The sequence below is a fragment of the Calonectris borealis genome, chromosome 12 (genome assembly GCF_964195595.1).
Source record: "Calonectris borealis chromosome 12, bCalBor7.hap1.2, whole genome shotgun sequence".
Taxonomy (NCBI): Eukaryota; Metazoa; Chordata; class Aves; order Procellariiformes; family Procellariidae; genus Calonectris; species Calonectris borealis.
Window position 1 is genome coordinate 9,453,799 of NC_134323.1, and position 27,580 is coordinate 9,481,378.

At 38.9% G+C, this 27,580-nt stretch overlaps 1 long non-coding RNA gene across 2 annotated transcripts; it reads left to right on the forward strand.

Annotated features, from left to right (window-relative positions):
• The first annotated feature begins 127 nt into the window (after positions 1 to 127).
• LOC142087247 (uncharacterized) lies at positions 128 to 24,110 on the forward strand. Of its 2 annotated transcripts, XR_012675393.1 has the most exons (4): positions 128 to 814; positions 10,442 to 10,570; positions 11,406 to 11,548; positions 22,545 to 24,110. It is a non-coding gene; the product is annotated as an uncharacterized LOC142087247 (long non-coding RNA). The 2 variants fall into 2 exon arrangements; XR_012675392.1 differs by lacking the exon at positions 22,545 to 24,110 and having other exon boundaries at positions 11,406 to 19,536.
• The last annotated feature ends 3,470 nt before the right edge of the window (positions 24,111 to 27,580 follow it).

Here is a 27,580-nt window from a genome sequence, read left to right on the forward strand (position 1 = left end):
GTGGCGTCACAGCAGCGCCGTTTGGGTGATAGTGTCAGACGTGACGGCGCAGGGGCTGGCGCCGCTGCTGCCTGCGCTGTCCTGTGGCACAGTCGCAGCCGGCAGCGGCGCCGGGGTTCCCGTTCCCGGGGAGTGCCGGAACGTCTCGGAGCTGCTGTGACCGCAGCTGCCCGGCGGGGGAGAGGGAGCTCCCCGGCTGGAGCAGCCCTGGAACCCCCCTGATAAAGTGCTGGCGGGAGGGGTCGCCTGCAGACAGCGAGGGGGCTCGGGAGGAGTGGTCGGGAGCGCCCCGGCCCCGTGACGCCAAATGGGGTCGTGAAATCCTGGGGTTAACATCAGGCTGGATCTGGTGGAGTTTGTGGAAAGGGGAATACGGCGTGTAGATGACGCAATGGGTGTCACGGGTTGTGACAAGTAACCAGCCTCCTGTGGCTTTGATGTAGCGAGACTGGTGGGCAAGCAGAGACAGTCACAGCATTTTCCCTTGCCAAGAGATATCTGTCTCTTAGTCAGGAACTGCTCTGTTGTTAACCTTTCATCTTACAAACTTTTAATCTCAAGGTACCTTTTTTCCCCCTCCAGAAGCTTGGCTGTGTTGCCTACTTCAGCAATTAGACCCTGAGGGTGAAGAGTACTCTCAGCGACTGCGTACAAGGTCAAGCACAAAAGGGACTTGATCTTTGCTGAGTTTTGCTTTGATTTTTCCTGGTAATGGGAAGGAAACAAATTCTGCATCGGATTAGCCCAAATACATGACAATTACTGTCTTTTCAGAAGCTACTGTCTGAAAATAGCCCTGCTTACTGTGTCCCAGGTACGAGTTTCATCTCTGCATCTCGTGTTCCTTCTCAGAGTTCCTGGGCCCAAATCTCTGGCCTTCCCTCTATTACAGTTAGAATTCCTTAGGGGTGGTGATGGGGCTTATCCCACCCGTGCCTGTCTCCTGCCAGGTCTGGGGCTGGCTGGGGAACTTTGTTAGTGCAGTTAAATCCAGAGTCAGTCTTGGGTTTGGTACTCCGAGGAGGTCTCTTCACATAAAGCGCTTTGGTTGTTGATTTTCTTCTTCTTAGCATTATCTCATTTCATACAAAACAGTTAAGCACTATTACCAACATACTTTTTTCCTCTTTTACTGTAATTCTTTATTTTGTTGAGGTGTTTCTGTTTAATATTTTGAAAGGACAGTAAGTGTATCGAAGTCCCATCCTAGAATACCTCTGATGATACTTGTGAGCAAATTTAAGTCATTCCAAAGAAGGGTTCAGGAAACGCTGCCTTTTCTGCAGGACATGGATTCATTTAAACAAAGCAATGTGATCCTAAAATGCCTCAGAGGGGTTAATACGTTCTTTTCCCTTGCTACTTATGATATGATATAGAGGTGTGTAAATACTATTCAGAAACATTACTTGAAAGAAAACTCTGCCACTTCTGGGACAACACATGCCCTTTATTATTTCTCCAATTCCTTGTGCAGTGTATGTTTTTTGCCTCTTTATTTCTTTGTTTCTTTTTTCTTAGCTTATCTTTAATTTTTTGTCTTTTCCTAGTCCTGGATGAATTGCAAAGTGGGAAAAAATTTTTTTCAGCTTGTCATAGGAAATTGGTGAGTGATAGATCTTACATCAAGTTCGAAAAATGAAAAGCATGTTTTACAATACACTTGTTATATTCGTAACCACATTTCTGTGGGCAGCCTCCAGCTGCCACAGCTTCAGTGTTTTCCATTACTCGTCAGCACATTCAGTCTGGAGCTCTTACTGCTAGGGAAGTCAAATAGTACCCCAGAAACTCATTCTTTTCATCGGCGATTAGGAGGGTCAAGGAACGCAGCAGCTGTAATTATTGCCAAAAATATATTTCTTCCATTCTCAGTCACAAACACAGGCAGAGATGGAAACACTTGAGTCCACTTTTTATCTTCGCTCGGATCAGTTTCATTCAACTGTGTGAATGGTATGGGAAGCTTGCATATTGTTGCACCTTTAGATCTGCACAGTTAGTATAAAAAAAACCCCACCCTTCCCCCTCCCCTCCCACATACCTTAAATGCTTTTCCGTTAAGGGAAGACATTTCAGTACTCTTTGGGTATCTTTGAAGTATTTTGATTATTTATGAAGAACGTACAGAGTTGCTTTCCTAAAGATAGAAAGGATTATTTTCCAAAAATTCCTCCTATATTTTTGAGGAGCAAAAAGCTAAATAAAAAGCTCTGTTTCTGGGATATTTTTTTTCTGGCCATGCACACTGCTTGTCCCTGTGTGGACACAGGCAAATCAAAGCATTTAAAAATATTAAATTAATGCTAAAGAAAATATTTTGGTAAATTTAAATGTTTCATCTGTTAAGAATACTCTACATCTGTCTGATAGACAGCAATAGATTTGGCTTGATCTGACCTGCCAGGGTAGTCCTAAAATGGTTGATGGTATTGCTCGGTGGAGCTTCTCAAAGGGAAATAAAAGTGTTTTTTTGTTTTTAAAAGTACATCATCTAAGATGGTATGCCAGCAGTGTGCAAGCATTCACTTGTATGCTTGGTTTCTTTAATTGATAATATGTGTGATTTCACCCTTTTGACTGCTCTGAAAAATAATCTGAAACAAAACATGGTTGCTGTCAGCTCCTTCCCTCGTGCAACAAGCAGCAAATGACATCCTCCAGGCAAATTAAAACCAAATCCACTCCCAAGGGCTATTCTGGAGGTGGTAGTTCAGTTCATAAAACGCATCTTGGCAGATACAGGCCATTCATACTGAGGAAGGGCAGCACTTTTAAGAGGCAAGAAGGCAGAATGCCATAGTAGTCTTTCCTCCTTTTGCAACAGGGAAGCTGTTGGCTTCCTCCGCAGAGCTACAGGCTTGACGTACAGACAGGCTTCTGGTCAGGCAGCAGCACTGTAAACAGAACGAGTGTTGCGGGCTGTTGTTGGAAGCACCGACCCAGCTCTCTAACAAAGTCCTTTGTCCGGGCAACGTTCCAGTTCTCTAGTAACCACTCAATTTGGGATGATGCTCTCACCCAAAACCGGTTCTGGTTAATTGCAAGGATGAGAGGACAATAGATATATCCCATAGATGAATTCCGGACTAAAGGAAAGATCCATTCTTCCACTAACAACTAGGGTGAAAAAATAAATATCTGTGGGGTTTTTTTTTCCAAATTTATTTTACTTTATAGTATCAGTCTCATGCTTGACTTGTCACAGCTTCCAATGGTAAGCTTTAGTTCGATACTACGTGGATACGCTAGTAGGTGCATACCTGCTGCAGTCAAGCCTTTTCACTAGTTCAGGCTTATAAAATTTTCCTAAAATGCGGGATAAACTTGACACAGAGATATGTTGTGAAGACATTTGAGCTAAACCATATTCTAGAAATCTAACCACAATTTCTCAGCTAGTCAACCCATTCATGCAAGGCTGTGAAGCTTTAGTGTTTCATACTGGCTGTATAAGGAGCTATTGTTTTGGAATTCAGCTGTTGTAATGGTGTTGCTACTAAATTGTTTTATGATTGTGCATTAAAAAAACCTGTGTCTGTGGAGTGGTAGTTTAGGGACTGGCCTTATTAAGATTTATTTAAGGGTCTGACTTTTTCATACAAGTAATTCACTGAATCTTTTAAACTGTTTTCTGAAACGTACTGAAATATGGTAGTTCTAATTAAGTGGGATGGATCTTTCCAGTAGTATTGATCTATAATTTATTTCTTTCCCAGCAAGTTTGTGACATCTAAGCCTGTGCAGATAATGATTTACCCAACTCGGCACACTGTACTGTTGGTAACTGTAGTTAGTAGTGATGTAGTAATTATAGGACACCATAACAATATTCTAGAGGAAAGGTAATTTGTGGAAACTGCTGGGGCTATGAATCAATGTACGGGTGGAAATAAGCAATATTCAAGCAGGGAGAGAGAAAACTAGGAAGACCCATTTTAACAGCACAAGTTTTACAAACATTATTTCATTTAAGAGCAAAAGAGCTACAGAAACATGATCTTACGTTCTATTCTCTAACAGATTGCAAAATTATCATGGTCATGGTAAAGGTCTGATCAGAACCAAACAAGTTCTAACAGGGCAAGAGGAGTTTCTGCTCAGGCCATCAGATATTAGTATGCTGTAGATATTTGGTGTTTCACCATGAGACTGAAGATCTGAGCTAGTATTTGTAGAAGGATTTGTTACCAGTTGTGGGTTTTGGGGATTTTTTGTTGTTGTTTTATGGGTTTTTTTAAGGATTCTGAGTTTTGATAGTCTTGCAAGTTTTGAATTTGCTAACCCAGCTCAGCTGTTTGGGATGGAGCAGACGTGGGTGCTGTTCCCAGAGATGTTTGGCAAAATGTGATTGCTACTTCTAGAGACTTTTGACAAAATGAGGTAGCTGTAATTTTTTTGGAAAACACGGTTGTAAATTTTTTAAAGACATAAGGCTGATCAAATTACAGTGTGGTCAGAAGGTGATTAAAACATGAATATATTTCAATAAAAAAGGCACCACGTTCTGTTATCAGAGTCCAAAAAAGAGTAATTTTAATTTTAAAATGACAACCGCTGTTAGGCTTATGTTCCCGAGCATCGATACTGAGCAAGTGTTTTCCAGTCAAATCTGAAAGTTAAATGCCAATATAGTTTTGTGTAAACCATCCAGACAGACCTCTGTGGTTGCTTTTGTGCATTCACAAGAGCGTTAGCCTCATGAAAATTTATATTGCGTAATGTTCCTGTCATTTTAAAGTTAAAAGTTCATTTGCATTAATTAATTAATACAAAAGCTATGAAGTGTCAGGGTTGCAGTATTATGAAATAGTTGCAGTGTATCATTATAATGCTTTCGGGCACGTGCAGTGGTGCTTCGGTGCCTTTCTTTACATAGTATGTTATTCTTGTGTTTATGTTTTCTTCAGATATTAACTGCAGAACTTGCCTGGCTTTTTGCTAAAATGTTGGTCGCCCCAGGCAATTTGATCTTTCCAGAAAGTTATCTTTCTTTGAGTTCTTTGCCATCTTGTGTTATTTTTATGCTCTGAAGAGTCAGTGCTACTAAACTTGAGACTTTAGGGTTTGCATTTGCTTTTTGATTTTGCATTGATGATCATTTCATTTCTCCCAGAATAAGATTATTCAGAAAGAAAAAAAAAACACCACAACAAACAAACCACCAAACTTCACTTGTGGAGTGTTTTTAGTAAAGCAGGTATGCCCTCCTCCATCACGCTGCAAGATGAGGTTTTTCACGTTGTGCTGTAGAGGATGACTGAGAACAAGTGCCATGTGTCCGAGGTGATTCCCTCCCCTCCCTCATGTTGCCTGTCTCATGTCTGTAAGATTGGAGAGTGCAGATGATGTAACACAGTCCAGCTGTATGCAGGAGCAGGTTGCTCAGAGAAGTTGTGGAGTCTCCATCTGTGGAGATATTCAAAACCCAACTGGACACAGTCCTGGATGGCCTGCTCTTGCTGACCCTGCTTGAGCCAGGGGGCTTGAATTAGATGATCTCAAAAGGTTCCTTCCAATCGAAGTGACTCTGTGACTCTGTAACGTTCAGACTTTCATGTTCGTGTGTTTACTAACAAGCAAGGGAAAGCTGCTTGCATAGAAGTGTATAGACATTCTTGTGAAATACAGTCCAAACATTGCTGCCCTGACCTGTAGAGTGGGGCTGATGGCAGCAGCCGACTCAGGTGCCTGCATGGTGCTATTGCTGAGCACGGATGTATGAACTGGGAGTGCATGGAGCAAGAAGTTGTTTCTGGAAGTTAAAATGGAAGAGTTTCCTGCTTTCTTTCCACTCTGTAGCCTTTCCTTTAAAAGCTCTTTCTAGCAAGGGTACTTAATACTTTTTTATTTAATGGTAATCTTTGTTTGTATAGCTATGTTGTAATTTTCTTGTGTAAACTTTCCAAAACAGGGGATGTATCTTTAATGTAGTGGTATGTTTTGGGGTCTACAGCCTGCAGGCATTAGATGAGGCCTTCCAGTTCATTGACTATTTAGAAAAGAGCAGCCTACTGCTAGAGTGGCTCCAAATGTCTGCAGTTAGTTCCTCTGCAGAATTAACGTTCATTACAGTGATCTCTGTTTTGTGGTGTGGTACTAGGGAAGCTGCTAAATAAATTTGAAGATAGATTTGTCTATGCAGTACAGTTTGTTTAAGGCTAAAATTATGGAGACCTTTTGATATTTAGATATTATTGTTCTTTAAAGTTGGCCTATCATTTTGAAAAGTCACAAGATGTCATCAAAAGGCATGTATATGAAAAGTGAGTATGAAAAACAGACAGTAAACATTAGAAAAAAAAATCTACTAACATTTGGTTGGTCAAACGTTCCTTTCCCACTCCCCAAATTACTTGAAATGTTGTCACTTCACTGCTACAGTCTAATCTAAATTCAGCTTTTTCCTAGCCAAGGAAGAAATAAGTTAAGGTATCACAAGCAAATAAGAAATCTGATGGCAGCTTTTTACTACACTTTCTATTTATGCAGGAGTAATAGGCAGGAGTTCACAGTTTTAGCAGCCATCTTATTCTAAATCTCTTACATCCCTGCTTGATAAGGCCAAGATATATTGCCTTGAGCAGAAGGGCATGGAATATCTGGCCCTGGCAGACATGCACTCAACGTTTTGAGTATAAAATGAGATAAAACCAAAAAAAGCGTATTTCTCCTCCCCACCCCAAAAATGAATAGAAAAATCAAAGCAGATGAAGCATTCCACCGGGCAGGAAGAATGGGATTTTCTGAGTCTATTATAGAGAGGAAAGAAAATAAAACCATTTAAGTGAATTAAATAAAAAGAAGAAGACCAAGCCTAAGATTACATCAAAGATTTTCATAATTGTCCAGATGGACAACAAGAGTAATATATATGTGAAATGGATAAGATCTGATCACACAAAGCAGCAATGGCAACAAAAGGTGTCCAACCAGGCAGAAGCCAAGGGCTAGATGATAATTGCTTGGGGCAACATCAAAGGCTGCTCGGCAAGGCAGCAGCCGAAGACTAAATGAAGTTGCCTGGAGCATCATCAAGGACAGCTAGTACAAACGTCGGTCTGAGGGAAGATATTTTCTCCCTTTCTCTTGCTTTCTCTCTTCACGTTTCCTGAAAAATCCCTGACACTTTTACCTCTTGAAGGGCATGTGTTTGACTCGCAGCTGGCCTCCACTACTACATATTCTTTGCTTTTTGTGATACCTGCAGCAGGAATCACTGTTTTCAACTTGGTGACCACCTTTGACTAAAAATTGAAAAGGAGAATCCAAACTTCCTTTTCTTTGCTTACGTATTTATTACAATTAATCCATCTGAAGAACTCCATCTGTGTCTGATGCCCAGCTGACAATGTCTGTGTGGGGTGAGGGAGAAATTCTCCCCACAACTGTACATAGAGGTTTGGAGTTACCGTCTCTTCCCCAGTCTGCTGAATGGTTTCTATTGGTCAAAACCCAGGTGTTATTTCAAGCTTTAGCTGTACGTGCTGGAACAACTCGCTCTTCTGTCATTGCTAACAGATCTCTCATAGTTGCACTATTAAGCATAAATGTTACAAAAGTAGAGCATTTATAACATTATAACTATTGATTAGTCAGAATAGAGATCTTTCTAGGATTAAGAAAAACAGAAATAGGGAAAGGGAATAGTAGCACCAGAGCTAAGCATGCTGCTTGAATGCAGAGCCAAAAAATGTCACCTGCTACTACATGTGTATATATATGCCACTATGAAACCTGTCTTGGATGAAGGGGCAGAATAAGAAGGGCAACATAAAAAGAGTGACAAAGGAAATAACTTTTTCTCAATTTCATGGTGTATAGTACAGATCTTGATCATCATTAGACTCTCCTGTAAGCTTTTCCCTGATGCAAGGTTGCTGGACCTTGGCTTCTAACCAGCTTAAAACCAACATGCAGCAGATAATGGCAAAGTAAGAGCTTTTTGTAATACTTGGAGCTGTTGGCAATAAAGAGCCATACTATTAAGAGCTAATGCAATGAAAGTGTCCACAGGTCATAACTTTGTCCCTTTCCTCCCCCTTATAATAGGTGTGCAGAGACTGCCTGCAGCCTTTTCTCATCTGAATGCTTAAGTTGAATTGTAGGACTTGATTCTAAAATAAATTTTAACTGGTTTGCAACATATGTATCTCCCTTGGTTTCAGCTGGATTGCTGCAGTTCTGTGTTACTGTAAGGAGCATCTAGTTTAAAAATATCGTGCTAAGAATAAAAGCTGGCCCTGGTCTCAAACAGTGGTATTGATCTCTGTGTGCCTCAGGGAATTGGGAACAATACGCATATAACGTGTACCTGAATTGAGCTAATTGCACTCTGTCGTCTTAATCATCTAAATGTTCTTGTGACTATTACTAAGCACTTGCTTCAATAGTAGCTTGTGGAAACCTGCCTATAATGCAAAGGATTTTTTTTTTATTATCTGCTTGTTGTTTTTTATGTGTGATGCCTTTATTTTCTGTCCTTCTATGTAGAAATGATAAATAAGAGCCTTTTCCTGTCTTTTTATGCATAGTTAGGAGAATAATCATGCTGCTGAGGCTGTTCCTAATGGTTCCCAGTGGAGTTCCTCCAAGTTTTCAGATTGGTTATATTTCATATTTTCATATTTTTAGTGACCCTTGGTGCAAGAAGTAGACATATACTAATGAAATCTGCTGAGGCAAACTTACAAAGCATTCTCTACTCAGGGAAAAAACAGAATATAATATGGAAAGAATTCGAAAACTTTAAAAGTTACAGGAAATTTAGCAGTACAAAGTATACAAGGTCATTTAGAGATTCGTTTCAAACTTTTCTACCACAAATTATAGATCTATCATAGGAAGTGACAGGAGAAGGAAGATCTAGATGTGTGGTGGGTGATCAAAGCGTAACTGTGCAGTGTGTTTGTTAAATAGGTCAGTGGGATACCGGGACACATGAGTTTATCAGTAGATACAGGAAATATTAATTTTATTATACAAAGCCACTGTATGCCCATGTGTGACGGTGTCCTCCCCCTACCCCCGACCTGACCTTTTCCCATAACCCTGCTCAAGTGATAACCATCTGTGGCAACCGTGATGGATGTGTCTGGTTGTGGTGAATGCATCCAGCTCAAAGTGGATTCGGGGGAGACAGATAACAACAGAATAGGCAGTGCATCCACCTAACCACAGTGCTGGTCAATGTCCGACTCAAGCCAAATTTGGAAGAAACTAATGTCTACAGTTGGTATGTAAATATGACTATGAGTGAATCATTTTACCCCCATAAATAATGGGCAGCCCAAGAGCCCTTTGAGCTCTGCTGCATGACAGCGGGCTGCATGCCAGGATCTCCCCGTGAGTAGGGATGCCTCTCAAGGTTGAGAGATTCCTTGCTGCAACAGATCCTCAGTAAGTGACTAATAGCATGCTAAACTTGGAATTCTTAGCTAAGTGATGTAAAGGATTGATTGCACGTATATAATCCTTTAGACATAAATGTTGACCAAGTCTGGGACTAGGATTGGATCCAGCCGCACCTAGACTCCTCTCTGAGAAGGAGTTTAGAAAGCAAGGGGGTCCTTTCTGAATCTCATGACTCAACGCGAGGGCCTCCCTGGCAGTTTTGTCTGACCCTGTCCTCTATGCAGTGAATAATCAAGTGTACCTTGCCATCGAATCTTGTAAACTCATTATCGCATTTACTGTCAAACTTTGTTAAATCGCTGTCTTACATCAATAAACACATTGCTACTTCTGTCTTACGAGTGAAGTGCATCTCTCCTTCTCACTCCATCCGCAACACGATGCAAGTAGAAGGTACCTCCTATGTCACTGAATATGCAAATACTTCTCTCAATTTGCCAAACTCAACTTTCAAAACAGTTCAGTCAGTGGGTCTCTGTGGGTAATCTCCGGGGGTCAGATGATAATCTTGGTTGTCACAAGTTTTTGTGGAATGCTTGTTCAGTTAAATAAACGACTAATCTGAAATGAACAGTGCAATCGACAGCACATACACTGATTTCAGTTATTAAAATGCATATCCGTATAAATTTAGCAAAGGATGTTAATGTGAATAAAAATGTAGATTATGACTGAAAGCTCATTCAAAGGAAATGGAAAATTGCAGAAGGGTTTTTGCTTTTCTCCAACCAGGGATATAAATTAGTTTAATGATGTTGGTGTGGGGTTATCTATGAAGGGAGGTGAAAAAGGGTGAAGTTTGCAGTGTTTTTGTAAATGCATGCATATAATTTTATCCGGTGTTATTGGACCCTGCATTATTGTCAGGAGTAACTATATGTGTCTTACTGAGAAATGAATTATTAGCGTTAGATACTAATTGTACTAGCTAGAACAAGGAGGCCTGGTACTGGCTTTCCATTTATGTTAGTTCTCTTTTCTTTATATACTGCTACAGTCTCTTTCATTTTTCTTTCTTTTGAAATAGGTTTAGTTACTACAGCTATGCTGAAAAGTGACAAATGGTGTCATGGCATCGTGATGAAGAAAAATACTTTCCGAGGAGAGAAGAAATCTGAAATTTTCACTTGTGTACTAAAGTTTGAAGACACAAAATGTAATACATTATGAAAGGGTCTAGTTTCCAAAGTATCCTTCACTGAGGCATGTCACTAATTCTATATTATGGCCTTTCCATGCAAAAAGTTGCTGGCTTTCTTAAAAGAAGACTGATGCACTTGGAAGCTGCCTTGCTATGTAAAATGGATAATACAATATAAGAGAAATGTTAGTAATTGATCATGAGCCCATTTTTCATGAGTTTTATGTAGGGTAAGGAGAGGAGTTGCTACTGTTGCAAGGGTCTCTCAAAAAGTAGATGGTAAAGCTGTGTGATGTTTCCAAAGGAATATATTACTACCTGTCCTGAAAATTAAGAGTAGAAAGAGGTGCCAAAGGAGCAGGCAAAATGTTGGCAGGCAGCTTACATTCCAGAATGAAAGCAGTGTAGGGTGAAAGCTCTTAGTTCCACTAATCCCAAATGGATAGGTCCCCACCTTCATGCCCCCCATATAAAATCTTAAAAAAACGGCACTACCTTCTTTAGTATCAAGAATAGCATGAAAAGAACAGCATAAACATAGTGTAGCAGGACGAGCAATTATTTATTCCTTATCTAAATTTAAAATAAGTAATACTTCGGAGAAAAATGTCGTGTAATCTGTGTAGGCTCATTTTAGCCAATGTTTTGCCGGACACAGCAAGTATGTGCAAGGATGTTAGTTACAGGAAAAACTGGGGATTCTAAAATGCTGCTTTGTATTTTCAGAATTTCACTCTGGGGATGCTATAAGCAGAGAAGCTTTTAAAAGCGTGAACAGGGTAATGCTGTTTGGTTCTTTAACAGCAACATAAGCCTCATTGAAATGTTTTTCTTGGGTTTGTCTTTGCAGGAAAATTGTCCACAATGCCATATTGGAATACTCCCCGAAGTAAGCTACAGCTCCTAGTGGTCACATTAGTGCTGCCTTTGTCAACCACACTGGGACAGCTCTGACACTCAGCCTGTTGGTACAGATTGACTTCTGTCCACAAGGTCAGGTCCACGAGATAAGAACTCTTTGATAAAAGAGGAAGTCAGTTCAGCTGACAGTGTGGAGTCATTTGGTAATAAAAGTCACCTTAGTCTGGAGTAATGAATAAATTAGTTATTAAAACAACCAAGACTGCTTGCACAAAGTTAACATGAGGAATTTAGGAGATGAGCCGGTTTTTGTAATGTTTTTTTCTGGATGCTTCCTTTGTATGGACTTACGGAAGACTTTTCATTTACTGACTTTTTCGTGTTCCTTTATCTCCTTTTATCAGCTGGACTGATGTACTTCTCCCTAACATCTTCAGAAGAATGACCTGCTTGTCGTTCCCAGAGAAGCAGGACTCTTCAGCTGACTTTCTTCTTCTGGTCTGTGGTCTCCTCTCTGCTTTCAATTCTTGGAAAGAGTGGTTCCAGGAAAATGCACTTCACATGCTCTCAGCTTTGCTTTTTCTTATGCAGATCAATGATGCTGCTGTAGCTTATGATTTCTTCTTTCTGTGTTACTCTCATCTAGGTTTCTTACCATATTTCCTTTCTTTCCTAGTACGGCCTGTAGTAATGAGTAGGTCACAGAAGTATTAGTACAGGCCTAAGCCCATGGGTTTCCCAGAGTGGTTCATATTCAGATATTTGGTTCACACAGCGATGAAGGTCCATGAGTGACATTTTTTAAGAAGGGACTTGCCTGTTACTAGACAAACAACAGTTAAAACAGGCAAAAAAAGATAGTCTGAGGCGGACAGAAGGTATGCTGAGAAACTGGAGTAAAACCATGGATCTTGTAGAATATACTTGACCAGATTTCTTAGAAAAATAAGAAAATACGATTTGTCCAGTTGAAAACTGCCTATGGCATCAAACTGACTAAAATAGAAAGGAAAGGAAAATAAAGCAATATATTGCACAGAAGCATGTCCTGGCAAGCTCTTGAAGGGCAGGAAAAGAACAAAAGAGAGAGGAAATTAATTCTGATTATGTTGTTAAAATGGGGTCACCCTGATTCCATATCACCCTTGTCCTTGGTTCAAACAAACAAACCTACTTTAGTTTTAAAAATATAGTAAATCAGGAAATAGTAGTAGACAGACTGAAAAATCACAGGATTCCAGGGATCGGAACTGAAGCAGATCTTGGGGAAGTGGAAGTGATGGGAAAGGGTTGGTGCTCAGCAGCATATCCCAGGATTACAAGTGACTGCATTTCTAGGTTTGGTGCTGTACTTAACAGTGAAATATGATCTTTATCAAGAAAAGTTTCAGCATGGTTTGTGCACTCTTCGTGGGCATCTGACACACCGCAGAGTCTGCTATCAGGGATAGGCTATTGTATCGACTGTTACCCTGGTCTGAAGCAGCCTGACCGTAGCTGGGTGCAGAGCTACGCATGCAGCACCGCCTGGGGCAGTGATTTCACTGCAAGCGTTAAACGAGGGACTCCTCACATGGTACATGCGTGGTATCTCCACTCAGAGTTTGCTGATGTTAGTGTATCTGGTTTTGAACATTGGTTATGCTGTTAGGAGAGTTTAATTCCCAATTGTTATTTGTTATACTAATTTTTTTTAATTTATTTATAGAAATGGATGAACTCTTGTCTGTATACTGACTTTATTCTCTGGTAGAAAGTTCAGTGGCAGTGTGATAGTTATAGTATTATGTCCAAATTTACTTTCCCAAATACAGGATAAAAAGACAAAAGTAATGTTATCTGTTAGAGTTAAAAGCTAGTTTTATGCTTTACATAAAACATAGTGAATGCAAGATCACTGAATCACATTTTCAAGGCAGTTCTGGACTGGCTTTTTTTCAATACACTGCTTCTTAGCAAAAGAGGCTGTAAATCGGTTTATGGATGTTTATGAGCTCTCCCCTATGATCCATGTGATAAATATGTAGGATTGAGAAGCAGTGGAGTTTTTTCCAGGGTTTTTGAGTGTACTTTTTTTGTATTTGTTCAATTAAAATGCAGGAAGTAACAAAGGGTGTATTTACTTGCATCTATTGAAATCTGTAGATGATACAATTTATTCTGCTGGGTTTAGGATCCTGTACTTCTATGAATATATTAATTTATTAACTTTGAGGGGATAGACAGCTGGATTTGGATTAACTGGGGTTTAATATTTGGAAGAGCTGGCTGTGGTCTTTGTTTCCATGTACATCTTTGTGTAACCTTGGAGATTGTTCTTTTTCTTTCTCTTTCCTTGTTTTCTTTTCTTTTTTCCTTTTTTTTTTTTTTTTAAATTTTAAGTGGTGGGTTTTTTGCCTTGAAATAAAAATAAAGGACCTCAATAGCTATGAGGACTTAGACCTCCATCCTGTGCTTTAATTTCCTAGCAGAACTTCTGCTGGAAAAGTATGATGTGGTATAAATTCATTCACTCAAGAGCACTTGAGTCTTTAAGATGCTTCTTGGGTTTTTTTACTTTCGGTTAATGCTGATTAATAATTGATCTCTCTATCTACCATGACTTCCCTTTGCAGGAGAAAAAAGTGATTCGACATATTACTTTTTAAAAAGCTTAAATTAATGAACACAGTAAATGTAGGCATGCTGGTAAGCAGCATCCTGACCTAAAGAAGCAATTAAAAATAAATCACCCATCTCCAAGAAAGATAAAAATAATATTCAGTAAGAGTTGTTTCCGCAGCTTGAAAGCGAGAATAAATTTCTTAAAACAAAATGAGTCTTATAAGCACTGCTTTTTGTGGAAGGAAAGAAGAGCCTAAAAATACTTAATGCACTAAAAAAACAAGAGCAAAGGCTGAAATAGCATAATCCTTTCCTCTTCAAAATATGGAAATGGGAAGGAACAGAGTAGGGAAATAGACCTTTAAATATTGAAATGCATTATCTTAAAGGAATTGCTCTGAAATAGCACGTCGGTAGTATTAAGCTGGCAGGAGAGTGTGTCTGTGGGAGCACAGAATGAAAATCATCTGAATAAGTCATAGAGATCACTTGTCCACATAAAGTGCCCATCAAATTTACACAGAAGTACATGAACAGTGATATGGTTGTCCTCATGCCCTCCAGGACAGTGACCTACCTTGATTGTCATGAATGTCTGAGCTGAAATCCATATTCCCTTCCTATTGTAAGCACTGTGTGACCATGCTGCATGATTTTAGGGCCTGACCCAGCTCTCACTGAGGTCTGCTTTTTACTTTAATAGTGGGTGAACTGGGCCAGCCATAGTCACTTATGATCCCTGTCAAAAAAACTATCCATTTCGGTTACTAGTGATGTCCTTTCAGTTTGTAAAATGATTTGGCGCTGTAGTGGAGCCTATAAATACCAGATTGGATTGCCATGGCAATGGGAGAATGAATTCTTTTTTTTAATGCCTAAAAAATGGGGTCAGCCTCAGAGCCACAGCTAGCTTGGAAATGAAGTGGCATCTGAGCTGGTCAGGGAGAAAGGAACAGGCTGCTTATTAGAAGCACTAGAGGATGGAGATCAAGGCAGTAGGTCAAGGCTGAAATACGGGCACTGCTGAGCTCATTGAGTTGTATGTTGACTTCATTGGAGGCAGAATTTCACTTGAGATTTCCCTGAATAAGGGAAATTCTTTGAACAGTTGATATGTGTCCACCCTCTTGTCATCTCTCCCTTATTCTTCTCCCTCCTTCTTGCATTTCAATATTAGAAATTGTTGGATAATTTATCAGTTCTTTTTGAAGCATGAGAAAACTTGGCAGAGTGTACAAAGTTGAAAGTAACTCATTCTGTAACAGTTTCAGATCCATGCTAATTATTAATTTTGAGTAAAGGTGATTTTCTTTTCAAACAGCCTCTCAGAAGGCTATTTCTCCATGTGACTAATAGGGTTTCATGGTTATGGCAAGCCTCCCGGGAGCCCTCAGGGAAAAGAGCAGCATCGCTGCAGGTCGTAGATTCCAGGGGAATCCAGTGACTCTACAACTACTTGTGTAGGAACTTCGTTGCTTTGTTTGTCTGATTGCAGGATCATCTGTGAAAGTGTCACAGAATCTGAGGTGAGTATTTACTTGATCTAACAGGCCCCATCCCTTGCAAAGGAAATCTGACAAATAGCAGAGAACAATATATGACTTATGGTCCAGATCCACATAGATTTGCTTGAACTGCTAGAGCATTATAGATTGGAGTTTAGTCAAAGACAACTGTCAGTTACATTTTCTCAATATTCATATTGAAGATTTTATTTTAAGTGGTTCACAAAATGCTTTTTACATTTTCAAATTGCTTCATGAGTATGGATCAATCAGCAAAATATAGCAGTAATGAGTTCCTTTTAATAGCAAAAAGCTCACTAATTACCATGCTGATTATATAAACCAAGTTTTTAGCCAACAAAAAAGCTCCTGCAGGCACTGTCCTTCCACCTGCTGGGGGGCAGGCAACTCTAATTAAAAATAAGAGGAAATAATTTTTCTTTTCAGTCTGTTTCAAATCCTAGGGAAAAAAGTGTGCTCACTCACTTTCAATATGTGACATCATCTGAAATTAGTAGATGCTTCCACCGGTCTTTGAAAAGACTACCACCACCAAAATTTAAAAGATAGCTTACCACAAACACTGTCTTTTTTCTATTCAAAAGGAAGGTCTTCTAGGTGTGAGGTTTAATCGGGAGCTTGCCAGTTTGCCGTTGATTTAATTTTGGCCAGGATGTATTTTCCTATTTTTTTCACTACACCAGGCCCTGTTTGGCAGCAGGGTGATGAATGCTGTGCATTGATACCCAGCAGAGAGTCTCTGGCTGTCTACAGACATGTTATCAGTGGACTCTGGAGAGCTGTCATCAGCTGAGTTTGTCAGCAGAAGATCCCCACACTCTCACATGAGATGAGTTCTTTTGTAGGCAACATTAGCTATGCCAAAATGAAACTTAAAATGAACATTTGAAAAACGCCCTGGGTTCTTAGCTATTGCAAAGCCAGGGGATGGCCTGTTGGTTATGGCATTGGGCTGGAGTTTGAGAAACCAGTGGGCTTGCGGGCAGCTTGGGCAAATTGCTTTCCCTCTGTGCCTCATCTGAAACATGCCTCGTTAATATGTGAAAAATCATGAGGTGCTTAGAGGCTGGGCCTAAATAAGGTAATTAGGTAGACTTTAGGCAGAAAGGAGCAAAGGAAGGCAAGTCTGAAAGCTTTTCTTATTTTTGTTCTGTATTCTCTATCTTTCCTTATTTTTCAAAGGAAAAATTAATTCTGGGAAATGCATAAACCCCTTTCCCTTTAGATAATTTGGAGGAAGAGAGAGGGAACAGTGGAGTATCCCTTGGGACTACTGCCTGATCTAGACCTAGTGAGTGCATGCCATTCACGGCACTAATGCAACCTTATTACTTCCTAAAATAATTAATTCCTGTTGGATTTATGGCTATCACACACATTTGATTGTTGACGCTACGGAAATAGCAGTTGTCAAAAAGCTCATTTTCACAATTTATTTAACTGATTAAGGAATTTCTAATGCAGTTTGATCTTTATTCTGAATCAAGATGCGTTTTTTTTTTTTGTTGTGGGTCGACTGAGAAAGGCTCATAACACATGGTTCAGAATCTATAAGCAAGGATGTTGAAGGTGATGCAGAACACTTAACAATAAGAACTGATGCAAATCCCAGTTTTATCTAGAATAATCGCAGATGACAATGTTACTGAATATTCAGTGTCTTATTTTAAATGTGTATGTGTGCTCAGCCTTGCTTCTTGTGGATAACTCCATTTATCAGAAATCCAATCCTTACTCATGTTTCAAGCAGAGACCAGGATGTGAATACACTTCTTGCTCCTAAAAATACCACATTGACAGCAGAAATGTATGTGTGAAACAACACAGATCACTTTTTCCACTGTTGATTTTGTTTTGTTCTATGGGTAAAGAAAGAAATTTACTTTTCAGTCCTTGGAAACCAGTATTTTTTGTAAGTGGTACAATTCTTTAAAATGTAAATGAGAATCCTCTGCCTTCCTTTTCTCTGTGGGAAAATAGATTATTACCTTTTCTCTTGGAATACTGTCATTCAAAAAAAACTTAATTTTTAATAAGTAAAGAAAAATTGAAAATATTTCATTTTAGTGGGATAAAATTGTTTATTTGAATGTCAGGCACAGAATATTTGTGTTTTTGCATGGAGAAAAATGTGTAAGAATTGTATTAGTGTACATTTTATTTATTCTGCCTGCAGATACTAATTTAATTCATTTTCATTGATTTAAGGAATGCATTTGAGCTGAAATATTATGCTTAAAGGCATCAGCAAGTGATATAATAGGACTGTACCTGCAGTTCAGAATGAAAAGATAAAAGGAAAAGAAACTGTTATTCCTAAGGAGAATTAAAAAGGAGGGGAGAAAAGCCCTTTTTAATAATGGTTCATTTTCTCCCTTTTTAGTACAAAGTGATAAAAGGAAATAAATTAATGTTCCAAGCCTCATACATAGTGTTAAGGTCATTTAGGAGGATGTTATCTTCATGGGAGAAGAAAAGTTTGTCAGAAGTTGTTAATCTTGAAAGTACGGAAAGTGGATTAAAATATCACAAGGAAAAAACAGATTGTCAAGATGACAGAATAAACCTGTATACCTATTTTCCAATTTTCATCTCAACATGAAAACACAGCATGATACTAAGTTTCAGTGAAAAGAAACAGAATATATTGGTCAGCAGCTTGGTAGGAGGGGAATCATATTTTTATAAAGCAGATACTGGGTTGGATAAAACAGAAACACATTCCTAAATTAGTGGTTGTGTTCTCTGTTGCAAGAACTGTTCTTGAACAATGTCCAATTTTGACTTGGGCTGTACAAAAAGTCCTGGAAAAAACCTCTTTTCCAAATACATGTCACTATACAGATTTCTGGTTATTGGGGATTTCAGGGAAGTTTTGAGAAAGGCCATTGTACCATTTCTGTTGGATAAGTAGTTTATTGAGCAGCATATGAAAGGGCTGTGTAAACAAACTGTCCCAATTTACAGTATAACCTGAAGAGCAGTGTATGAAGGAGATAATAGATTCAGTCACATGTATCTATATGAATACAGTGAAAGGGATGAGATATTGGAGGATCAATGAAAGCAGAATTTGAAGTCGAGATGTGAACAAGGGCCAGATTCGGTGTGCAGAATGAATGCTACTGATGCATATGTCTAGGTGTATCGGCAGGGCTGATGGCGAGAGAGAATATGTATAGATATCTATCTTGATTTTGAAACAGAACACCTTGCTTGAGGAACTGAAGAGGAGAAAGGTAGAATTCCATAACAGCATTGTCAGAAGTGCTGGTAGGAACAGAACGGCATTTTTACTGGAGTATATTTGTCAACCGTTTCATACAAAAGGGGGTTTGAACCTTTGCCTCTGGATGATATTTTAATTATCCCTCTAGTTAAGAGCAGTTTGACTCTCCATTTCAGATTTATTATTAAAAAGTAGCATGATTTTTCTACAGTTGTTCTTGTCTTTCTTGCACTGACTGCAGGTATCCTACCATTTGACTTGTGCATCGTTTCACTGTCCAGTTAGAAGAAAATTATGTTCTTTTTCTCAACCAAAAGGGAGAGTTCTTAGGCATCAGTCTGATTTACCAAGTATCACCATGAGATGTATGAGCCTGTCGATGCCAATTTTGGAAATTGTCTGCTGAAAATGGAAAAAAAAAAAGAAAATAAAAGGAAAAAAAGTGTGTTTTCACTGAAAAATATAATTTTTTGCATTTGTAACATGACAACTTCATTATTGTGGACAAATTAGGACAATTTCTTACGATATTTTCTGGGTAACTATGCATTTTCTGTTTGGCTCTGGGAATATACACCTCAGCAAATCTATCTAAAATCATGGCAGTTCTTCTGTTATGCAATAATATAAATCCATTCAAGAAGCTGTCTTGGCTTGAAGCATGGCTTGCTTTTTATCTACCTGTTGCAATTCCATTTGATTTGCTTTCTTTGCCTTCCATCCCTCCTCATAAGCCATTTTCCTATTTCATTGAGGAAAGAAATGAGAAATGTAAAATCTGAGAGAAAAGATTATTAATGGATGTATATGACAATTGAAATGCATTTGAATTATTGTTTTTTATCTTTTGTCACTAGTAGTGCTTAATACCAAATTCTCCAGAGCCATATGATTAATACTGTTTTCATTTTCATTCCTGTGAGAGAGAAGTATTTTCCTCTACAGAGTTTTCCTTCTTTTTATTTGCATAATTGTCTGCTTTGAATGTAACCATAACAGAAAAACCTGTTAAAGGCATCATCTCTCCATTCGTGCATGGCTCCTACTGCATACATTCAGCATCGTTAGGATTTTTTTTTTTTTGTAAATTTGCAGCAGTCTTTTGAAATAGCTTTTTTTGGATGAAATACAGTGTGGTAAAATAATAACTACACCTTCTCTCTTTCTCCAGGTGTCCTGTTTTGTTCTTTTCTTTTGTTTTTTTTTTTTTTTCTTGTTCGGTTTGTTTTGTGGTTTGGGGGGAGGGAGCAGGGTTCGTATGGTTCCCCCGCCTTATTTCATTTCTTTTACTCACTACTCTATTACTTGGCTTAGGTATTTTGGGATGGAGGGAGTTGGTTAACCAGAGGTGTATTTTTTTAACGTCTACTCTGTAAATTCTGCTAAGTGGTCTGTGTCAGCAAATCCATTATTTCAAAATATTTGTTTAAAAGGGCCTTTTTTACATGTCTTTTTCTCTATAGTGAGTCTGTGCAAGGTTCCTTAGCAATCTCCTGAACTAACTGATTCCCTCCTTTCTTTGGGAAGGGGGTTGGATTGTCCTTGAGGGAGGAGAGGGCACTGCTGACAAAATACACTGCTCTAAGATGTCTGGCTCTGGAATTCTCTCCCCTGTTCCTTTGGTCAAAGAGCATCTCAAAAATTGTTTTGGATAATGTATAGAAAGCTAGATTCTCACTGTTTTTTTGTGGTATGTTTTGGTGCATCGTGCTTCTGTGTATGGAGAAAAGCAAATGTAATTTGGATTTTATGAGTTGTGAGTTTTGGTTGTACTTTTAATGGCTGTGGGGGTGTAAAACACTTGGGCTAGAAGTGTATTTAGTGATCTCCAAGGAAATAATAAAACGTGATCATTTTCTGTCCACCCTAAGAACTATGTACTGAATGCATCGTTGTTCTCCTTTCATGAGTTTAGGAATTACTTTAAGGAAAATGAACTTTTTTTTTTTTTTTTAACAGAATATTGGGAAGGAATTAAGCACCATAGTTCCACCAGCTTGAAAATCTTGGAAGTACATTTATTCAGATGAGATTTCCTCTGGTGCTTACTGATATTGATGGGACCTTTGTAGTCTGCACTATGATCAGCTCTATGTCAATTTTAATGATAGCATTTGGCACTAAGCTGCTATGCTAATGGAGCCTATAGTAGTTCCTTAGGTACACTGAAAGACTTTAGTGAATCAGACTAGCTGTTTTAGTTCTGTATTTCACTTTCAGAACATTTTCTCTGTGTTTCCCACAAGGAACATCCTTAGCTGAATGGTGGAAACTATAGCTTACGAAAAATCCCAGATTTTTGTTATGGTTTATAATAACTTGCTGTTTTTTTCTTTCTGATATCACAAATATTTGCAGAGACCCACTTTGACAGATAATAACTGATTTAAATAGTCAGCATCAAATACAAAAGGTTTATGAATACTAAGCAAAACATCTTGACAAAAGGTGAGCAGACTTTGCAAGGGTGAGATAGTCTGCATGTTTCAATGTCTCTTTTAGTGGAATCACATCTTTACTTTCAATTTCCTCTTTAATGTAACTTACATTCTGTAAATATTGTTGCTACTGACAAGAACATCAATTCATGTTATTCATAAAGAGACTTTCAGTATTTGAGCAATGAATAGCAAGCAGGAGGAACAATTGCTTGCATTTTTATTTCTTAACATACATCCCTCTGCTAAAAAAAGGAAGCAGAGTCAATTTACGCTTATCAAACACATACTGCTTTTGGGAAAAGGGCTGATTTTTAGCAGAAAACCATATGCAAGTGAAGGGAGGTAAATTTGTTAAAGTATATTTATTTCCTTTATGTATTAGAAATTGTTTGCCAAATAAAAGTGGTTGGGAGACTGAGATATTTTTGCAAGAGTTATAAAATTAGTGGTTGTGAAGGGATCATTTTAACAGACACTGTATTGAATAGTTTTGGTCAGAGTAATTGGTGTAAGAGATGTGGACATGGATGTTCCTGCGGACAAAAATCTAGTTAAGTTTAGTCACCATAAGTAAAGCAATACTAAGTATGATTGTATGGCAGCATCCAGTAAACGTACTTTGCATTCAGGCTTAGTCCTTATCCTGCACTTATCAATATGCTTTACTTCACGGAAGTCAGCTGGACCATGTGCATACTTCACATCAAGTGGGTGCACAAGTGTTTGCTGAATTGGAGTCTTATTCAATGTAGTCATCAATGTGAGTAAATAGCAATTTCAGTAGAACTTGGGGGCTACAGTGGAGTCGTGTTGACACTGTTAAAAGAGCTGCAGATCCAAAAAGAAGGGTTTGGGATGTGGGTAGAAAGTAGCAGAACGACATCATCTTGGAGTATGCTTAGTCAGTGCGGGAGGAGCCCTATGGAAAGAAGATGCAGAGTATAAATGTGTGTTTCCCATTTCCAAATCAAGTGTCACCCTGCCCTGCCACTCTGTTTGCCTAGATCCAGCTGGAGCTGCATCTCTCAGAAATGGAAAACGCTTTCCTAAAAGGCCGGTGCATAAATGCTAAGGAAAAGCTATTAAAATCTTTAGTGTGTGGAGTAAGCTTATGATCTCAGGGCTGGAATAGAAGAGTTACTGAATACTTCCCACTTTCTAATCGTTACAAATTGCAGGTGCTTGTCACATCTGAGGATTTAAGTTAAAATCAGAAAAAAAATTGAGTCATTCTGCCAGTGCAACTTGGCAAACTGCCAAGGAAGTCTAGGCAAGAGTTACAGCTGCGTTAAACAGCTTAGTGTGGTGTTATCTTCTACTTTTTTCAGCTGGAGAAATTGCTTTGCCATGGAAAGCAGAGACCACCAAAACCAGAAATCTTTACAAGTCGTGTATGCACCAAGAGACACTGGGAGAGGAGCAATGGGCCATGAAGAAAGCCCTCCTCCTGCCTTGGTAGCTCTGGAATGTGGGGAAAAACATATTTGTTTCTGGGGTTTTTCCTTCTTCTTTTTCTTTTTTTTTCTTTTCTTTTTTCTTTTTTTTTTTTTTTTAAAGCTCTGTTCCTTTTCCAATGCCGAGAAATGTGTTCCCTGAAAGGGATAAAATTTGCATTCATTTCTGCATTTACCACTCTGTGTGCACACATGTGCATGTAATTTTCATGCAGCAAGTGGAAGGAAAAAGTGGTGTTCTACCTTACAATTCAGTTTAATCTGATGCATGTTATTTGAAGGATAATAACTAGCAGTATTGACAATGATGCATTAATACTCTGTGGCATGACTACAGTAGTGACATTGTAGTTCTGCTGTTCCCTATTGTTGCTTTAAAAGACTGGTAGCAGAGATGGAGCTGGAGTGGGTCCCTCCTTTATGAAATGCAACAACAGCTGTCAAAATGGATTTCCTTGTTTGGAAACACTTGTTTGGAGTGTGCGTCAGGAAAAATTTATCAGTTTCCTTAACAATTCTTGGATTTATTCTGTTTATCAGAGGGGTAGTCCAAGTGTGATTAGATCTACTCATTAGATCTTCACAACAAAAATGGTATTCCAGCACTTCCACTACAATATTCTTCTCACTGTGTCTTTTGTGAAACACACACTGAATGATGAACAACTTGCAAAAGAGAAAACAAGCATCTGCTTCCTGGAAACAAACATCCCTGAAATGTGAGTATTAATTCTTTTAAGATGAGATGTTACAGATTGGAGGGGACAAACAATATTAACTAAGCATTTTCCTTTTTATCTTCCGTTCAACTCTGTGGTAAAAATAACTTTTTTTCAGCATTATGGATACATATGGATGGAAGAGCCTTTTCAATATAAGTACACAAGAGTTCTGCTTAATGATATTCATTGAAGCCACAGGGCACTTTGGGAGCTGCAGTCAGGAGGACATACAGTTCATCATTTTTATTGGGGGTTCATATCACTGACAGGAAAAGTTGTTCTCCCTCTCTTATTTTTGCGTGAGTGTATGAGGTTGCTGGTCATGGGCAGTTTTAAGTCCTCCTAAATATGCATTTCCTTTAATTCATTAAGAGACTTTCATGTTCCAACATATCCATTACAATGACAAACTGACACTGTAAAATTAAAAAGCCTGCAATTACTCACTTGGTTTGTATTTTAATCAAAGCTATTGTAATATGACTCTAGGGAACCATAAGTAGCAAAACAAAGGGTTTGGGATTTATGTGGGACCTCTGTATATAGAATGTCTAGGTGGAAGGAGCTAGAGAAGAACAAAAATGCTGGATTTCTTCCCTGCATCCAGGAAGGATAGTTTCAAGTGTAGTTTGAGCAGAGCCTAAAACAAGTCTCTGACCAGCTCGGGATCAGAGATATCCAAAAAAACATGTCTTCCCTCTTTATTTTGGCTTTTGGACATTGAGACCATCCAACGAAACCATGTTGGGCCCATACATTATTTTTATGAATTGTCATTCCATGAAAGACCTTAAGGAATTAAAGCAATATAGAAGACATTTCTGCATGCATTGTGGTTGTTAGGCAGGTAGTAATTGTATTATTTACTTCCCTTATAAAGTGGATATGTGGATGGGTGCATGCTTGTGTGTAGGAGGAGAGGAGACAAGTGTACTGATTTGTGGCTTGTGATTTCAAGAGGAATTTTCTCATTTTGTGTAAAGCAAAATTGCTTTACAGACTCATTGCCTGTCTCTCTCAGGATGCAGAGCTCCGACATGAAAAAGTAAGCAGCAGTGGGTATAGCAAGAGAGTGAAGCTTGTCCATACAGTCCTGCTAGGAGAAGGTGTTTCTACTGCACTCTTAGTGGAATTGCACTGCCTGTACTTGCTCAAGATGTGCATTTTGGGTGCCCTTCCATGTGACGTAGCAGAGACAGCCCCTGTGTCACAAAGGAATTCTCTCAGAATTTTTATATGGAGTTTTATGCTTTTCTGTATTGCCTACGAAATTTATACAAGACTATAATTTTGGAGGAAGTTAAATGAACAAAACTGCTCTGAAACTGGTATGGCAGCTGCGCCTTAGAACTTCTTTTTTGTCTCCAGGGTTCACATGGAAACTACTGTGGATTTAATAAGCATTTGTCACTTGCATGGCAAAGATTATGAACAGACATTATCATTTTGGATCCAAATCTGTCTTCACAAAAGATGGAATGGAAAATTCTGTAACACACCCAGCATTTTGGAGTGGCTCTTCCTCATGGAGTTCCCCTGTAGATCTGACTGAGATGCCCCAAGGTCACCTGCATGCACAATAACTAACCAGGCTTTCTTTGTAGCTTTGTGAGCAGCTGGGATTTGTATCTCCTCCTCAAAGAGTTTGCAAAACCCCCATGGTATGGTAAGTCTAAGAGGTTCACTTTAGAATTTAACAGATGCAACACTCACAGTTAACCACTGTTTCTCTTACTGTTCTTCTCAGCTTGTCACCTGATGCATCGACCACCTTGTCAATATTTAAGGTATCATGAGAGAAATGGGCTTCCTATATCTGTGAGCAGTTGCAGGTACAAAGTTGGCCAGAGCCCAAGTACCAGTCTGTATGAACCTGGGAATTGTTGCGAGTACTTCACAGACCATTTCTTGTTAAGCTGATCATAGCCTTTTCTCATTCAGGCAAATCAGAGTTATATTTTCTCATGTTCAGCGCATTTTCTGTTTGTCAGCACAAAGCTCTTCTCAGCTGTGTGACTGAGGAAGGAGCAAGTGACTATGATGGAGAAAAGTAGTCCAGCACACAATCCAGATACTTAAAAATGCTAAATGCGTGACACTGGTGTTGAGAGTGCCAATTCACCCAAAAGCAAGAATGGAAATATCTTTCTAATTGCTCTCTGAGCCAGATCCCCTAACTCCTAGCAAGAAGCAGGATGGCCTCTCTAGCTACCATGGCTCCAGTGGAGGGGCTTTCCCCTTCCTGGGCAGGCAGTGGTGGTGCTGTGGGCTGCAGAGATTTCACCCATCTGCCATCTTCATTCAAATGCCTCGTTCGCACTAGATGGCACTGTAATAACACTTGTTACATCACCCAATTTATTTACAAATAGTCCGGAACCATTCTGAACACACAACCATACCTCTGATGCGTCTGCTCAGACTGGCTTGCAGGTTACTCTTTCAATCACCATTGGATTATACAGTGTTCTTTTAAAGCTCTCTAATCTTGTCACTTCTATTGTAGTTCCTAGCATATAATGTTGATAGAGCTTCAGTGTTTAAATATTTTTTTAAATCTTTTTTCCTCTGCTGGAACCTCCTACTCCCCCATTTGTAAATTCTTATCATCAGCACATCCATTGTGTCTAGTATCCTTTCAACTACTTACCTCAGGTGCATTTCACAGTACTTTCTTTTTAAGCCTTAAAAGCCTAACCTTAACTTAGGTTAAAAATCTTTGCATCTGTGTCTCATAATACAACCTTTCAATTTTGTCTGCTTGCTCAGCCACCCCTTTTAATTTCTAAATGAGTTTTACATCTCTCTGGCATTAGCAGCTGGTTTTGGTCTGATTAAGTCTTGTATTTCTGTGATGATTCTCATCCAAGTAGATCCCCTAGTGCTTTATAAACTTTATTAACTGGTGGAACATACTACCTATGCTTTGCCCTTGATCAAATTAATAAACCTTTGGAGTGAAAGACAGTAAATGGTTTTGCTGAAGGTGGAAGGTGGTGAAGGAAAGCATGTGAATCATATATGAACTACTCCAGGCTTCAGGGTCCTTCCACCTGAATAAGACAAGTGAATTATCTCATCAGTGTTATATGGATTTCAGCAGTGTCAGAATGATTATGTGAGCTAATTCAAGGTCGGTGGCTTTTTCTTCAAAGCTCTGAAACAGAGCTCATGCTGTCACCTAAAAAGGAACATCAGCTGTTCTAGATCCTATTTGTTGTGAACAGTGATAGTATATGTAGCCTTGGCTCTTTACTGCAAAGAGAAGCAGCCTACGAAATCCATCCATGAGTGTTTACTAAGAAGTATTGCCCTGTGAGAATGTTGCTGGAGGTTAATGTTGATAATTTAGAGGCTTTGAGTGACATATTGTAAGTAGATGCATATTCAATACAACTGTTCTTCAGTGTCCCTGAACAAAGCAATTACTGAAATAGAGAACTGCATACTTCTGTTATAGGCATATGGAAAGATGGGGTTACCCTTCAGTCTCAATCCTGACAGGACAACCCAGTTAATAACTTTATGCTTTCTAAGACTCCCAGAGATTTTCAAAGCTCTTAGTGAACAAGAATTACATGTGAAAGAAAACAGCAAAATATATACCCAGACAAAGCTGTGGCACTAGTACACAGTGTAAGGGAGGTTCATCAGCCACATAAATGTGGTTTTTATTTACTACATCTGCTAGGTGTTTTGCTTAATAACGCTGTAGCTAGAATGAAACTGTCAGGCTTTTCTCAACAGCTTTTCATTGACTTTAAGGGGGATAATAGATTAAGGTACTTCTGTACATTAATTTATAAAGCTTTATTACACATGGTTTGCAAAATGTAACCAAACTTTTCATGGTAGTGACTCCTGTGAAGTGTTTTAATTTTGGAATCTCAAAATCTGGTGTAATCTTCAAAGTATCTTTAACAGTTCTGCCTTTGGCCCCAAACCTGCAACACTAAGTTATCTGTTGGCATCTATGCGAATTTTGCACTAAGCTTCGTAGCAGGACATGGGTTTTTATCTTTTTCAATTTGTCTCTTTTTAGCATTTCCTAAATGCTACCCAGTAGTTTGTTTTAATGCAATACATCCTCTATAATTCAGAGGTATTGCAATAAGCATTTTCCTCCCTCTCACCTGTAAGGTTTACTGTCTTTAGCACAGTGCTGACCCAATGAATTGTTGTTTTCAC